Raw genomic sequence first — 14658 nt, forward strand, 5'->3', positions numbered from 1 at the left:
GAAAGCACATCAAGCTCGAAGTCCGCCAAGATCTTTGAAAGATACCGGGCGAAGAAGAGCTGAGGCAAAAACTACAGGGAGCGGAAGAGAATGTTCTGGCAACGACTGTGGAAATTGGTAGGCTGAACGAGTATACCTTACACTGCAAGAAGGTTGCTCAGGACGCTACCAAGGCCTATGACGTTCTGGATGCGGACTTTGTTGAATTGGAAGCGGACTATAACGCTTTGAAGGAGGAACATGCACGCTGTACGTCTCGGATTGTGGTGGAATAGGTGCAGGGAGATGCTAGCAGTGTGCTCGCTTCTTCAGTGATCATTCCAGAAGTCGTGGTACCGTGAGCTGAAGCTGCTGCGTCTGATGTGCTAATGAGTTTGAACTTTGATGGAGTGTCAGTTGTGGTGGATGGGAGGGATGCTGAAATTGATGAATCGCTCGTGCCTGGAGAACTAACCGTTGTGCCTAGAGAGGACGAGCTGTAAATTTGGTTTGTTATCTTTGTCGGCCTTTATAAGTCGCGGATACAATAAATTTGGTTTCACAGGGGTAACCTGGGCAGTTCGTCTTTTTATTTTTATGTGCTATTACTGTGAACGATCTGGTACCCCGTTCTGGTTTGGGGTCACCATGTGATGACGAAAATTGTTTAGCCGAGTTGGATTTCCTGAGTAGTCTCAACAACTCAGCTAAAGAACGAATGGTAGTTCAGGTCTGTTAGAACAGGTCGTTGTATGCGTATATGCCATGTTTATTGTTTGTTTCTCAACTGTGCGTGTGTACCGCTTGCTTGATTGTGTTTACGAATGATGATACTGCTATAACTATGCATGGCTGTTGTGCTGCGGTGATAACTGCGTTGCCAATAACTGGTAAGCTTGTATGAGCGTCTTGTTGTTAACTTGTCTTCAGCTGTTTGGTGACGCTCGGAATGATGCCACGAGATCGCTGGGATCTCGTACATAGAGCAGGACGAAGCGTGTTGTGTTCAGTGCCGCAGACGGCAATATGCCCTCATGTGCGTGACACGTGTAAGAAAACGGGAGGTTCAAAGGACATAATGATGGCGGGCAGATGGCGTTTCGCGTCTCAAGGTAATTATAAGGCGCTTAGGGAAAAGACGGTTTATATAAATAAACTGTGCGCAGAATACCAAAAGGAATTTGCTTGGCTCCTTGTCGTAGCTCTTCTCTGCCCTGTCGCTCTGCCCTATCGTTGTGCACTACCCTCGCCGCTGCTTCTACAGGTACGTTTATTTTCCGTTGTGAGTGTTACTCCGTTGAGAAGGATTTGGTGTATAACTGTAACTCATTCAGTAATATCTCTGTTCCTAGGTTTGACCATGGCAAGGTGTCGCCCATATGTGAGAGGAGAAGGGAGTATGAGGGAAATGTCGCCTCTGATAATGGAGGAGATGGAATTTGATCCTCATGTGCATGGTGATCGTGGTAAGAGGAAGCCTACTGCTGTAGGAGCCAAGGGTCATAAACGACCTAGGAGAGCTGGTCGTCCGGCTGGCGGCATTGTGTTTAGGTCGCCAGAGCGGGTAGGCAAGAGAGCTCGTCATGCCACAGCGGGTAGCGACCTGGGGCAAGGTCGCCAAGTCGCTGGTGAGAGTTCGTCCCCGCGATGTGGTGATGTGGGGAGCAAATTCTACTACAAGGGGAGGATGGGGAAGAAGCGTATGGTGAAACGCTTGGACTGTAGCTTCCACTCGCTGCCCATAGCGACTAGCGTTCTGAAGGAAATCGTGTTGGATGGTGACAAGGCAGAGGTGAAAGATGAGGACATGGAGACGCTGTTGGGGACGATAGACATGGATGCTTGTTTGGTGAGTTCATGACACACTAAGTTGTTATGTCTGTTTCCAGGGGAGTCTGGTTCTTTAACTTTGTTCGTGCAATTTCTTGCAGGGTATGATAAATTGAAAGATGTTGTGCAAAACACCGAGACTGATGATAACCCTCACGTCGAGCTGGGGTGTATGCGAGCTGCGTGGGGGGCTGACAAGAGGAAGCTAGAAGTGATGACCGCCAAGTACTAGAATGTTGCTGCTGAGAATGCTGCATTAGTGACTGATATGACTGAGCTAGAAAAGGAATTAGCTGAAGTGACTGCTTATGCTAAAAAATGCCAAAAGGTGGCCATAAAAGTACGGGCGATACCAAAGCCCGCGGTCGCGATATGCCGCTCTGGACGAGAAGTATGACGCTCAAGAAAGCGCATCAGAAGAGCGAGGAACAAGGAATGCGCCGCGATGATCTTTGAGATCTGCCCGGCACACTACTTCTACTAGCGCGGCACCAGAAGATAAGCATGTCTTAACTGATATTTGATGATGTGATCTACCTTTGTCTCTATCAGCAAAAATTTGTAAGTGTTGTTTACGTTCTCCTCTCTTATATGAGAGTTAACAATAAAACTATGTCTTCAGGCTTGCCTGAGCAGTTCGCCCTTTTAGTACAGAGAACTGGTTTCCACGGAAGTGGCAGTTCGATACTTTGTCAAATTTGTAATAGATACCGATCTGGATTTTCTGGGTAATCCCTGCAGATCGGTGGATGTAATTGTTGTGGCGGTTGGTCACATATTGCTACTGGTTGTGCTCCGAATGCATGTTTCTGCTTACTTGTTTATAGCTAGCGTCCTGCTTATTATGCATGTGGCTTGAAATAATTGAGGAGCTTGAGATTTAGTTTAGACACATGATGTGCCTGTGATTAGCGTTGTCTTTCTTGTTTATCATGTTATAAGAGAAGAGACGTTAGGAGTATGCTAGATAACCTGAGTCTAGTACTAAGAGTTCTTCTCTAAGTGTATTGCGCTGAGTCTTAGAAGTAAGACTCAAAGGAATGCTCTGGTCAGGCAGAGCGTGTGGGCCTATATAAGCGTGACGCTCATGGAGAACGCTTTCGTATGGTCGACTCTAGGAGTATAGGTCGCCGATTTAACGAGGCTCACGGGGGTTGTAGAGCCCGCGGAGCTCCGAGAGCTATCTGCTCATGGAGAGTGTTCTCGTTTAGTCGATCCTAGAAATATAGGTCCTCGACGTGACAAGAGTTGGAGAGGTTGTGGAGCCTGTAAGCTCTAGAGAGTTGTCTGCTCACGGAGAGCGTTCTCGTTTAGTCGATCCTAGAAATATAGGTCCTCGACGTGACAAGAGTTGGAGAGGTGTGGAGCCGTGAAGCTCTAGAGAGTCGTCTGACAAGAGGAGCGTTCTCGTTTAGTCGATCCTAGAAATATAGGTCCTCGACGTGACAAGAGTTGGAGAGGCTGTGGAGCCTATAAGCTCTAGAGAGCTGTCTGCTCACGGAGAGCGTTCTCGTTTAGTCGATCTTAGAAATATAGGTCCTCGACGTGACAAGAGTTGGAGAGGCTGTGGAGCCTGTAAGCTCTAGAGAGCTGTCTGCTCACGGAGAGCGTTCATGTGTATGAGAGCGTACGGTTCGCTGAGCGAGTTGGATCAAGTAAGTATACTGGTCGTGCTTCTGATGCGAACTGTAGGACTTTTTGATGCAAGTAAATGGAATGCCTTGTACTAGGTAACATAAAAATTGAACCTTGAACTTATAGTGCTTGAAAAACAGAATATACAACAACAAAGGTTTTATTGATAAAATCTTTTCAGTAGATAAGTATTCCAAGGGCGAGGTAACAATTTCCCCTCTTGAGTTTTTATCCAGTATGCTCCATTGCCTACAACGCGTTCTACGATGTATAGGCCTTCCCATGTAGGGGCTAACTTGGAGTCGTCTTGCGTCTTTTTTAGCACTAGATCGCCAGGCTGGAACGATCGAGGATGCACCCGTTTATTGTAGGAGTTCTTCAGGGTTTGCTGATAAGATGCGACTCTGATGGCGGCTAAGTCACGCCCTTCTTCTAGCAAATCGACCTCTCGTGCTAAAATAGAATCATTGTGTCCCGTCTCGACGAGCTTGGATCGAGTCGTAGTGACTGTCAGTTCGGTGGGAATGACACCTTCTGTGCCATAACACAAGGAGAATGGAGATTCACCTGTACTGGACCAAGCTGTGGTGCGATGAGCCCACAAGATGTTCTCCAACTGGTTCGGCCATTGGCTCTTGTTCTTTTCAATCTTTTTCTTCAAATTTTCTAAGATGGACTTGTTGATGGCTTCTGCTTGACCATTACTCTGAGCGTATTGTGGAGTAGAAAATGCATGAATTATCTTCCACTTGGTTAGAAAGTCTTTAACTGTTCTGCCTTTGAATTGGGTCCATTGTCCATCACTAGTGTATGTGGCAAACCAAATCTGGTGATGATGTGAGTCTAGATGAAGTTTTGGACATGTGATTCTTTGACATGTGCTAAAGGAATGGCCTCGACCCACTTAGTGAAATAGTCTGTTGCAGCTAAGACGAATCGAAAACCAGTGCTCTTCTGTGGGACGAATGGTCCCATGATGTCCATACCCCACATGTGAAATGGCCATGGGCTTGCTATATTGATCAGCTCGTGAGCGGGCTGAATGATGTTGTAGCCGAATGTTTGACATTTTAAGCACCTGAGGACGTATGCTTTGGCATCGATCTGCATATGGGGCCAAAAGTAGCCTTGGGAAATTGCCTTGTGGGTTAAAGAGCGACCTCGGCATGGTTTCCGTGATTCTCCTTCATGGATTTCGCAAATATCAATTGGCCCCCGCCTCGAGTAATGCATCGCAAGTCGCGGTCCACCGCCAGATTTTCGAACAACTTATTGCGGCAATAAGCAATATCGATGTGCTTGATATGGGATTTGCTTGGCTTTGCAATGCGTTCTGCAGGAGTGTGCCATGGTGGATGTAGTCCATGATAGGTGCATCCATGTCCGACGAAGAACCGATCTGGAGAGAGGGAACAGATCGGTTATAACTAGGGCATGCTCGACCTGGTACGCAGGTCGGTCGACTACCTCAATGAGGAGTTGTCGTGGAACGCAACTCGGTGTTTGAGTGGCTAAGTAAGCTAGACTGTCTGCGTGATGGTTCTCATCACACAAAAAATGATGTATGGTAGATTTCTTAAAAGAAGGCAATAAATGATGAACGACCTGAAGATACTTCGAAAGGTTACCTTCATGGGTAGTGTACTCTTTGGTAATCTGGCGAACGACCAGTTGCGAGTCACTAAAGACTTGAAGTTCTTGCACACCGAGCTGTAGCGCCATACGAAGGCCCATGATTAACGCTTCAGACTCCGCTGTCGAAGTTGGAAGATCGAAGTCGAACCGATTTTTGACCATAATCCCTTCGGGGGACACTAAGACGACCCCAATGCCACTCCCTCCAGGGTTGCTAGAGCCATCTACAAAGAGAGACCAGATTGATTTGACACGTTCCTTGGCGTCTGCGAGCTCCATCTCTGGTTCCCAGTGTGGGTCCTTAACAGGGAAATCTGCTAGGAAATCGGCGACGACTTGACCTTTCTGAGAGGTGCGAGGTACAAACTCCATGTGGTGTTCACCGAGCTCTTCGGCCCATACTGCCATACGAGTAGTCTTGTTTTCTTTGTGGAGGATCTTCTTCAAGGGGAGGTCGGTCAGTACTTTGATCGGATGTGCTTGAAAGTACGGCCTGAATTTTCTTGCCAAATACAACAAAGCAAGTACGGCTCTTTCAAGGAAAGAATAATTCCTTTCAGTTGGCGTGAGCGTCTTACTTGTAAAGTAGATCGGCTTTTCTGAGTTGTTCTCCTCTTTGAAGAGAACTGAGCTGATGGCTTAAGTCCGATATTGCCGATATGACCCGGTGTCTCTCCATCTATTGGTTTGGCTAAGACGGGAGGCGTGGTGAGGTATTCTTTGAGAGTGGCGAATGCTTGGTGGCATTGATCGTTCCATGAGAACTGCTCGCCTTTTTTGAGGAGTTGTAGGAATGGGCGACACTTGTCTGACTCCCTGGATATGAATCGGTTAAGTGCAGCGACCATGCCTGACAACTTCTGTATCTGCTTCTTTGTCTGTGGATCAGGCATGTCTAAGAACACTCGGATTTGGTCTGGATTTGCTTCTATGCCTCGTTGTGACACCTGATATCCGAGAAACTTACCAGAGGACGCTCCAAAGAGGCATTTCTCTGGGTTCAACTTCATTCGAGTGCAGCGCAGCCTGGAGAATGCTTGCTCAAGGTGAGTGATGTGGTCGCCTGCTTTTTTGCTTTTGACAACCATGTCGTCGATATAAATCTCCATGGTCTCACCTAACATGTCCTGGAACATGTCAGTTACCAGACGCTGATATGTCGCTCCGGCATTCTTAAGGCCAAACGGGAGGACGTTGTAACAATAAATTCCTTGCTCGGTAATGAACGAGGTCTTCTCTTGATCTTCTTCAGCGAGTGGGATTTGGTTGTATCCGCTGTACGCGTCTATGAAGGAGAGAAGTTCATGCCCACATGTCTGGTCGACAAGTCGGTCAATACGAGGTAGGGGAAAACTATCTTTTGGGGTTTCCTGATTGACATTCGTGAAATCGACACATAGGCGAACTGCTCCATTCTTTTTGGGGACCGCAACAATGTTCGTGATCTAGTCTGGATAGTCGACCTTTCTGATGAAACCGACCTGCTTGAGTTTGTCGACCTTGTCGTTAATGACTTTTTGAAATCGCAAGGATAAGCGGCGCAGGTCGTCGGGCTTAACCGGGTTCTATTAATCGGGGTTTACATTTAATCTATGACATGCTATGTTGGGATCTATTCCGGGTACATCGATATACGACCAAGCGAAAACATCTTTATTCATGGCCAAAAAATTTACAAGTTGGGCCTTGAGTGTAGGGTCAAGGTTAGCCCCTACATATACAAACTTGGGATCATCATCAGTTCCTAAGTTCACTCGCTCTCTGTCGACCTGTTGAGGTGTTGGCTTGGGTGGCGATGCTTCTTCGTGTGGTGATACTTTAGCGATCTGAGGGAGAGTGAAAGTAGTCGCCTGAGCTGGATCGGTGTCTGTAGTGACGAGAACAGGGCCTGGAATGGTCTCTGTGATCATGATAGCGGGGGCTGGAGTGACTGCCGGAATTGAGATTTGTTGTGCGACACATGGCGGTGAGGCAGTTGGGATGCTAACTGGAGGGGCAACAACAGTGGAGGTGACCTCTAGGGTCGTGATTGCTGTGTTGACAACAGCTGTCGCGACGTCTGGGATCCGTCCTGATGGATCGACAGTGGTTGGGTTGACTTCTGGAGTGGAAACAGACGACTGCATCTTCTTACTGGAGCCCCCAGCGTGCGGTTTTGATGCTTGGGCTCTGACCTCGGCAATCAGGTCTTTGGCCATGGTATAACTGGTGGGCTCATTGCTTGTGTGGATTGGTCCACTGTCGATCCTACCTGCTGACAAGATTTTGTTATAATGATATGCTTCCAGTTGATTGTTTCTCAGCTCCATCATTCCTCTGGGGCCTGGGAAACGGAGAACTTGATGCAATGTTGACGGTACAGCTTGCATTTGGTGGATCCATCGTCGTCCTAGTATGGCATTATAGGACGACTTGATATCCAGGACGCTGAAGCGTGTATTGCAGCTGACTTTGTCCTCTTTGGACCCTACTGATACTGGAAGGATGATGTCACCGACAGGGTCGGCCCTGGAGCCATTGAACCCATAAAGGGGCAATCGGATCTATAAGAACTGACTTGGGTAAACTCATTTCTTGGACGGTGTGATAGAATAAAATGTCGCACGAACTCCCCGGGTCGATCAAGACGCGCTTTACTGTCCAGTCGCTAATCTTGACGTGGACGACCAGTGCGTCGTTGTGAGGAAGGCAGACCTTGTTGAGGTCGGCCTCTGTGAAAATGATATCTCCTGAATGGCGACCTGAGCTGCGCGGAGCGTGTGCTGCTTGAGAAGTAAAATGATACACTTCCTGAAGAGCGCCGACACGACGTCTTTTCTCTCTGGATGAGGTGACGGAATCATCGGGGAAGGTAATCATGTGAATTATTCTAGCATTGTCACGATCTGAGGAGTGTTGTCTTCGCTCGTGACGAGAACGGTCTCTGGGACGTCCTCTACTGTGGGGGCGAGCTTGAAACTCTTGGTGGTGACGGCGAGGTGGAGATCGACTGCGCACTCGGCGAGCCATGAGTTTATGGTGCAAATCACCGTCAGGAATGTTGGTGTACTGTTTAATATGACCAGCTTCGACGAGGTCCTGGAGATAGTGCTTAAGCCCCCAACACGCATTGGTTTCATGGCATTTTGCTTTGTGGAATGCACAGTAGGGCTTGTCAGGTCGATCTATTGGCTGCCTCACATCTGGTCGGAAGTATGAGGCGCGCTGGATCTTGTCCAGTATGTAACTAGGGGAGCGTGTCAAGACAACGAACTCTCTGTTGTTATCCTGCCGGGTACCTGCCTTTGGTGCCAGCGACCTGGATCGCTTTTTGGCACGCGGGGTATGATCAGAGATCGCTGCCACCTCCTGGACCTCGGCTAAACCACTGGACTTCAAACTTTCGTGCAACTTAATATACTTGTCGACCCGAGCATACAGTTCGGACAGCGTTTCTGGGTGCTCTTTCATCAGTGATCTGGAGAGGTCGGTATTACGCACTCGACAGACGTTAGAAAATGCCAATGTGGCAAAAGACTCTTTCAGTCCGCTTTCCATACACAACAGTTCAGCCTTGAACCGTCCTAAGAATTGGCGAATGGTTTCATCTTCCCTGAATGAGAGCTGGAACATCGAATCAAGATCTCTGCCTTCTTTCGTCTGTTGTGCACGTATTGGCTAGCAAACAGATCAGTAAGCTGTTCAAAAGTTTTAATAGAATCAGGTTCAAGAGAGAAGAACCAATCAAGTGCGCCATCCTTGAGACTGGCTGGAAATAGTCGACAGTGAAGATGATCAAACTCAGGAGAACTGTAGAGGGCCAGATTTTGAATGTACCGAGCCACATGTTGACCGGGGCATGTGCTGCCATCATACATTGGGAAGCGTGGCTGGATAAAATCTTGAGGAGAGGGTTTATTGAGAACCTCAGCACTGAACGGGGACGCGCGGTATGTTTTGAGCATCTTTTGAACAATTTGGGTCGCATCCTTTCTGACTGCACTCTGGCCTATCCTATGTGATAATTCATTAATCTATTGATTAACCTCGTTGATGCCGTTCTCCGCAACGTTACCGACTGGTTGCTGTTGGTAAGCGTCTACTTGTGCTCGTAAAGCAGCATTTTCTTGTTTGAGTAAGGAAATGCTCTCATTTGTTAAACCTAGCTGGTCTGCGAGGTTTTGAACATGAGCTTCGAGGCTAACCATGCTTCGTGGGCTTGAGAATTGTAGGTTTTTGAGTTGGTTTAAGGTGATTTCTCAAGGAATCGAAACCACAGACGGCGCCAATGTAAAGGGGCGTTTTGGTTTCCCTTTAAATATTGTGAAGAGAGGGAAATGGGTTGAGATTTTCTGGAGAGACCGAGTTCGCTAATGAGCGAGCTGCCTACGTATCCTCTCTTGGTTTTTCTTTTTAGGGGAGAGAGGAATCAGGTCTCACGTAGTTCAAGTAGGTGGTATTTATAGGCTTGTGGAAGTGTCAATCCACGTGTGTCTCTTGCACATATGTAAGGTGGAGATTGTGAATGAGTGTTGGGGTGGTTTTAGTATAAGTCGTGTGCTGATTGGGAGTTGGCGCGGTAGTCCCTATTTCCCAGTGGTGGGAAGTACAAGTAAGATTTTGGTAATGATTACCCCTGGTGGTGACTTTATTTGAGGCGTTCTGTCTCTGGCCGTGTGTTCGTACTGAGACATCCTTGTTCGTACCACCTACATGAAAGGAGCTGCTCACAGATCGGTCTTGGAGGTCGATGTCTTAGGTTCACCTATGCTGCGCGCGTATGTCTTCACAAGGGAGCTGCTCACAGGTCGGTCTTGGAGGTCGATGTCCTGAGTTCGCTTATGCTTCACGCGTGCGTGATATTCCTTAATGAGGATATTACTCCCCTACAATATCCACAAAAAATTAAGATTGAATTTATTTTCTATGTAAAGTTTTACTTACTTTTTAGAAACAGACTGTATATATATATCTAGATGGTCTGTCATTTGGAGCTGTCAAGGTAGCCAATATATATGACAGCTCCAAATGACATAGCATCTAGACAGCACACCACATCCTTTAGATCAAACCCAATCAAACATTCAATATCTATTATTCAATAACAAAGGAATTCATGGTGGGTATAATGGTCTTTTCGCTTTTTCAATTCATTTCACAAATGGATTTTTGGCAAAAGTCACCCCTGAACTTGCCCCCGATAACCAGTTACACCCCTAAACGTTTCTCTAAGTGAAAAAAACCTTGAAGTTGCTAATGCCAGACGCAATTGTTATTTTGTTTGATGTCGTTAGCAACATATGATGTATTTTGTTTTTTAGATGACGTCATATATAATTTTTCTTACTTGGCGCGTGCCTAATGGATGAGGTGGAAGTGGACAACACCAACTCAGAAATCAAAATCCAAAATCCCCCAAATTGAAACCCTAGTTCTCAAGTAAAAATTCTCACGCCCACAAATTAAAAACCAAGCCCAACCCAATATAAAGGTTCAGACGAATATCCATCTTTTCTCTAACTTCAGAACTCAGATAAGTTATTCAATCAAAATCCAAAATCGACTACCCAAATTGAAACCATAGTTCTCAAATTAAAATTCCCACGCCCACAAATTAAAAACCCTAGCTCACAAAGCCCATCATTTTTAGGGCTACTAGCTAACCTAATTAGGGTTTTGGGACTTTCTAGAAGACAAAAGAAGACAAGGATGAAAGATAAAGACTGAAGAAAAAGATAAGGATGAAGAGTTGATAAGATTTTAACCGGTTTAAACAAATATACTAATTAAACCCTAATTATAATGACCGCAACCGCACAGATATCGTTGAAAATAGTTATGGCAAATGGGTTGATTCCACATGGATTGCTTCTTAGACAATTGAGTACTAAAAATACTACTTAACCTAATCGGAACAAGGTTTGTTTTATAAAGATTTTATTTACTATTAACTAAAGCTATTTAATTAAACTACGAAATAATAAAACTCGGGTTTATACTATCAATGGTGAAATACTGAGACATTCAAATCCACCCTAGACCGTTGTAGATTATTATAGTTTAATTAATTTAAAGTTCTCTTTTTAATACGAGAAGCTTGAGGGAAATGTAACCCTTGCTTACTCAATGATGTGATTGTGAATTTCCTAATGATTCTAACAAATAATTTTGATTGAATTTCAACACACTAACATATAAATCCCTAGCAAAAGTTGTCTGTTTAAAGTACAACTTCTCACAAATTCAATTAAACAATAAAAATGATGCTTTGAATATAACAAAAACCTAATCTAACAATTGAGTAGTCAACCCATAAATTTGAACACGCAAGATATAATTAATGAAAGTGGTTCTACTGATCGAAATCATTGTATTCAGACAAGTTTTTTTTATTAAAATTAAGTCAGAGAACATTAAACTAACTAACATGCACAACCTATGCAAGTCTAGGGCTTCATCTAAGCCCTAGCTTGTAGTTTATCTAGGGCTTAGCTTGTAGTTTAGCTAGACATGATACTAGAAACAAATAGAATTTAAAAGTGAAAAAGCCATCACTAAACCAATACTACTATGTTGGTTTTTCGTCTTCTCCACTTCATCTGCTCTAGCTGCTCTGCGCAAGAAATAACTTGAACTATAGCTCCAAAAGATGTGATCCCCTTTACTCTCGGTCTTGCTTTGCTTATATTGGTTTTCTCCTAGTTGTGTGAGTGTTGGAAGCCCTTTTGGAAAGTTGTATGTGGGGGGGAATCTTAATTGAGTGATTTGGTTTGAAATCTGATCGCAAAAAGAACTTATTGTTTGCGTATTGAGAAAGAGTGGGGAATAGGCAAAAATAGAGAACGCTACCGCCTAAATTTGACTGCACGACTTCAGACTTTTATAGTACAGTAGCTTTAGGATATCTTTCATATGATATTTTCGTACTCGTATCGAGCACACTCTCTGTAACCAAGCTATGATCATTTTGCAATCCTTTTAAAAGCTCAAGTCTCAGCCCGTTTGTTACGTTTATGTTGATTTCTGTAAAACCAATGAAACAAACTAGTCAAAAGAATATATATCAATTAATTGGATAACTTAATATAAATATGGGTATAAATGTGTAGTATTTATGTGCTTATCAAATACCCCCAAACTTACATTTTGCTAGTCCTTGAGCAAGACTAAATCTAATTAAACTAATAACAAAAATCCTAACTCATTTTCGTAGGAATCACAATTACATTTAGCATGTGTAACAAACCTTTAGGTTTACCCTAGTGGACGAGTTTAGTCTCGTGAGAGTTTTCCAGAGAAGATATGATATTCACTAACTTCACATATACTATAATGACTAAGAAATAAAAGCAATGTCCCCTTAATTTAATCTCAGATATTTATACATCTCATTAGTAATGAATAAAGAATAGTCATTTCAAAACCTAAATAATTAATATATGTATAATAATCAAATCATCTAAAAAATAAACATACATATAATGAACTATGCTATAAAAGACAATGGCAGGTCCGTTTATGAAATTTTTGGAATAGCGTCCTTAAGTAGGTTCTCATAAGGAATGTGTTAAGACACAAGTCTCTCTGATTTTTTCACTCAAGTTTTGCTCTCTTAAGTGTGTAGTAGGCACACTTTTTCTCACAATCTCAATAACGTTCAAAGGAGCTGAGGTTGATCAAACACAACTATCACTTATTATCACACCGACATATTCATAATTGAGCTAAAGGTTTTTATTAGGTGTTATGTAAGACTTAGGTGATGGTTTAAGAATAAATGAAATAGATAAACAACAATATACAAGTCTGAGAAAATAGGGTATTCAAATTACATTACTAGAGAAAACCTTTGTTATTGCTTTTATTTTGGACTTTTGTTCCGTACTTAGCCCTTTTGTTTTGGCTTTTGACTCATTTTTATTCTATTTTTGGAGTTCTAACTTTGATTTTCTTATTTATTTTCTTTTCTATTTCTTTTGAAGCAATGAAATATTAATATGATGAGTGTGGTGTTTATGAGTTGAAGTTCATCCTAAATCTTAAGATGGAAGGAATGATTGATGAGTGAAAATAAGAACTTTTTAACTTTTTTTTATTCATCTTTTTCTTCTATTTCTAATGAGTATTAAAAGACTAGTGTTTGAGAGATAAAAACATTGAAAACATGAAATTGTGTATGGTTAAAACATGAAAGAATGAAGAGGAAAAGAAATAATTTTATCACAAAGTTGCACTCTGATGACTTCAATGAGTGCAACTAGTGTTCTTGAGATTGAATGACAAGAAATGTAGAGACAAGTTGATTGGAATGAAAAGATTGAAAACAACGTACAAATATTGAAACCAAGTATTGAATGTAATGAAAACAAAAAAACAATACTACTAAAAAAATCATTTATTATGACGGCTGTTTTTTTTTTCTCTATCTTGACGGTTTTTAAGTGTTAGGATGATATTTTTATGACAATTGTTGCAACATTATGTCATGTCTGATACAAGCGTCATGAAAATATGATGATTTTATGACGGGTTTTTTAAAATTGTCAAGTTGGACCAGTTTTGTTATGATGACTTTGCCTATTTTATGATGTCATTACGACAAGCATCAAGAATATTTATGACGCGGTTTAGGTTAACCGTTAGTAGAATGGGTTGGTTGCATCGTTTGGACTTGTGTAGTTTTTTGTTTTTTTGAGTCAAGCCCAGTGAAGATTGAAGCGTTATGAGTCAAGACAGAGGTGTCACCAGAAAAGAAAAGAAAATAATTATATTCCCACACATAGCAAAACCTTTCTGGCTCTCTTCTTCAAACCAACTTCTCTCGAAAACCTAGCTAAGCCTTTTGTATCTCTTTCAGTCTCTCTTGTTCAATTCTCGAAACCGCTTGCTAAAATCTGGGAGATTGCTCAATCACTCCAACTTGTCTTGAAGTTCAACGTTTCCAATAGAAAATTCGATATTTGATGAACTTTTTGCAAACCAGTGAGTTTTTGTTTGTCACTTCTTGTTTTCCATCTGTTGATCAATGTTTTGATATAGAAAAGTTGGTCTTTTGAATATTTTGATTGAAAAAAGTTGGTCATTTATTGAAAATCTACTTTCACAAAATTTGCTTTGTTACATATTGCATATGTGAGATGCTTAGAATTGTTGGTGAGTTGTTGAGTAGATGTTTGAAATTATTTACTAATGTGGGGGTTCTGTTTTGTGCATACTAAATGTTTGATAATATCCTAGATTGGGTTTCCAATAAGCAATCACGATTTATAAGACAAGTTCACCAGGTCTATATGAGTCTGTTGCACAGTTACCTTTGGTTGTTCATTTTGTCCCGTTGCGTAAAAAAGTAGAAAAGATTTAGGGCGATGAACATTCTTATCAACATCTCATTGTAGTACAAAGTGTTAACTTGTGCAATACAATGCCTTTGTACTTGGTTCATGTTATAGTGGCTTTTCTGTTTATGCACAGGGGTTCTATGTTACTGAGCCAAGTCTTAACAACTATACATTTTAATTAATTTGGTTTGAGTGCTCTAGTTTATTCGGGGGCGCGATAACTGAATTAATTTGTTTTTGTCTATTAATCAAATGAATGCAC

The sequence above is a fragment of the Coptis chinensis genome, chromosome 2 (genome assembly GCF_015680905.1).
Source record: "Coptis chinensis isolate HL-2020 chromosome 2, ASM1568090v1, whole genome shotgun sequence".
In the NCBI taxonomy this organism is placed as follows: Eukaryota; Viridiplantae; Streptophyta; class Magnoliopsida; order Ranunculales; family Ranunculaceae; genus Coptis; species Coptis chinensis.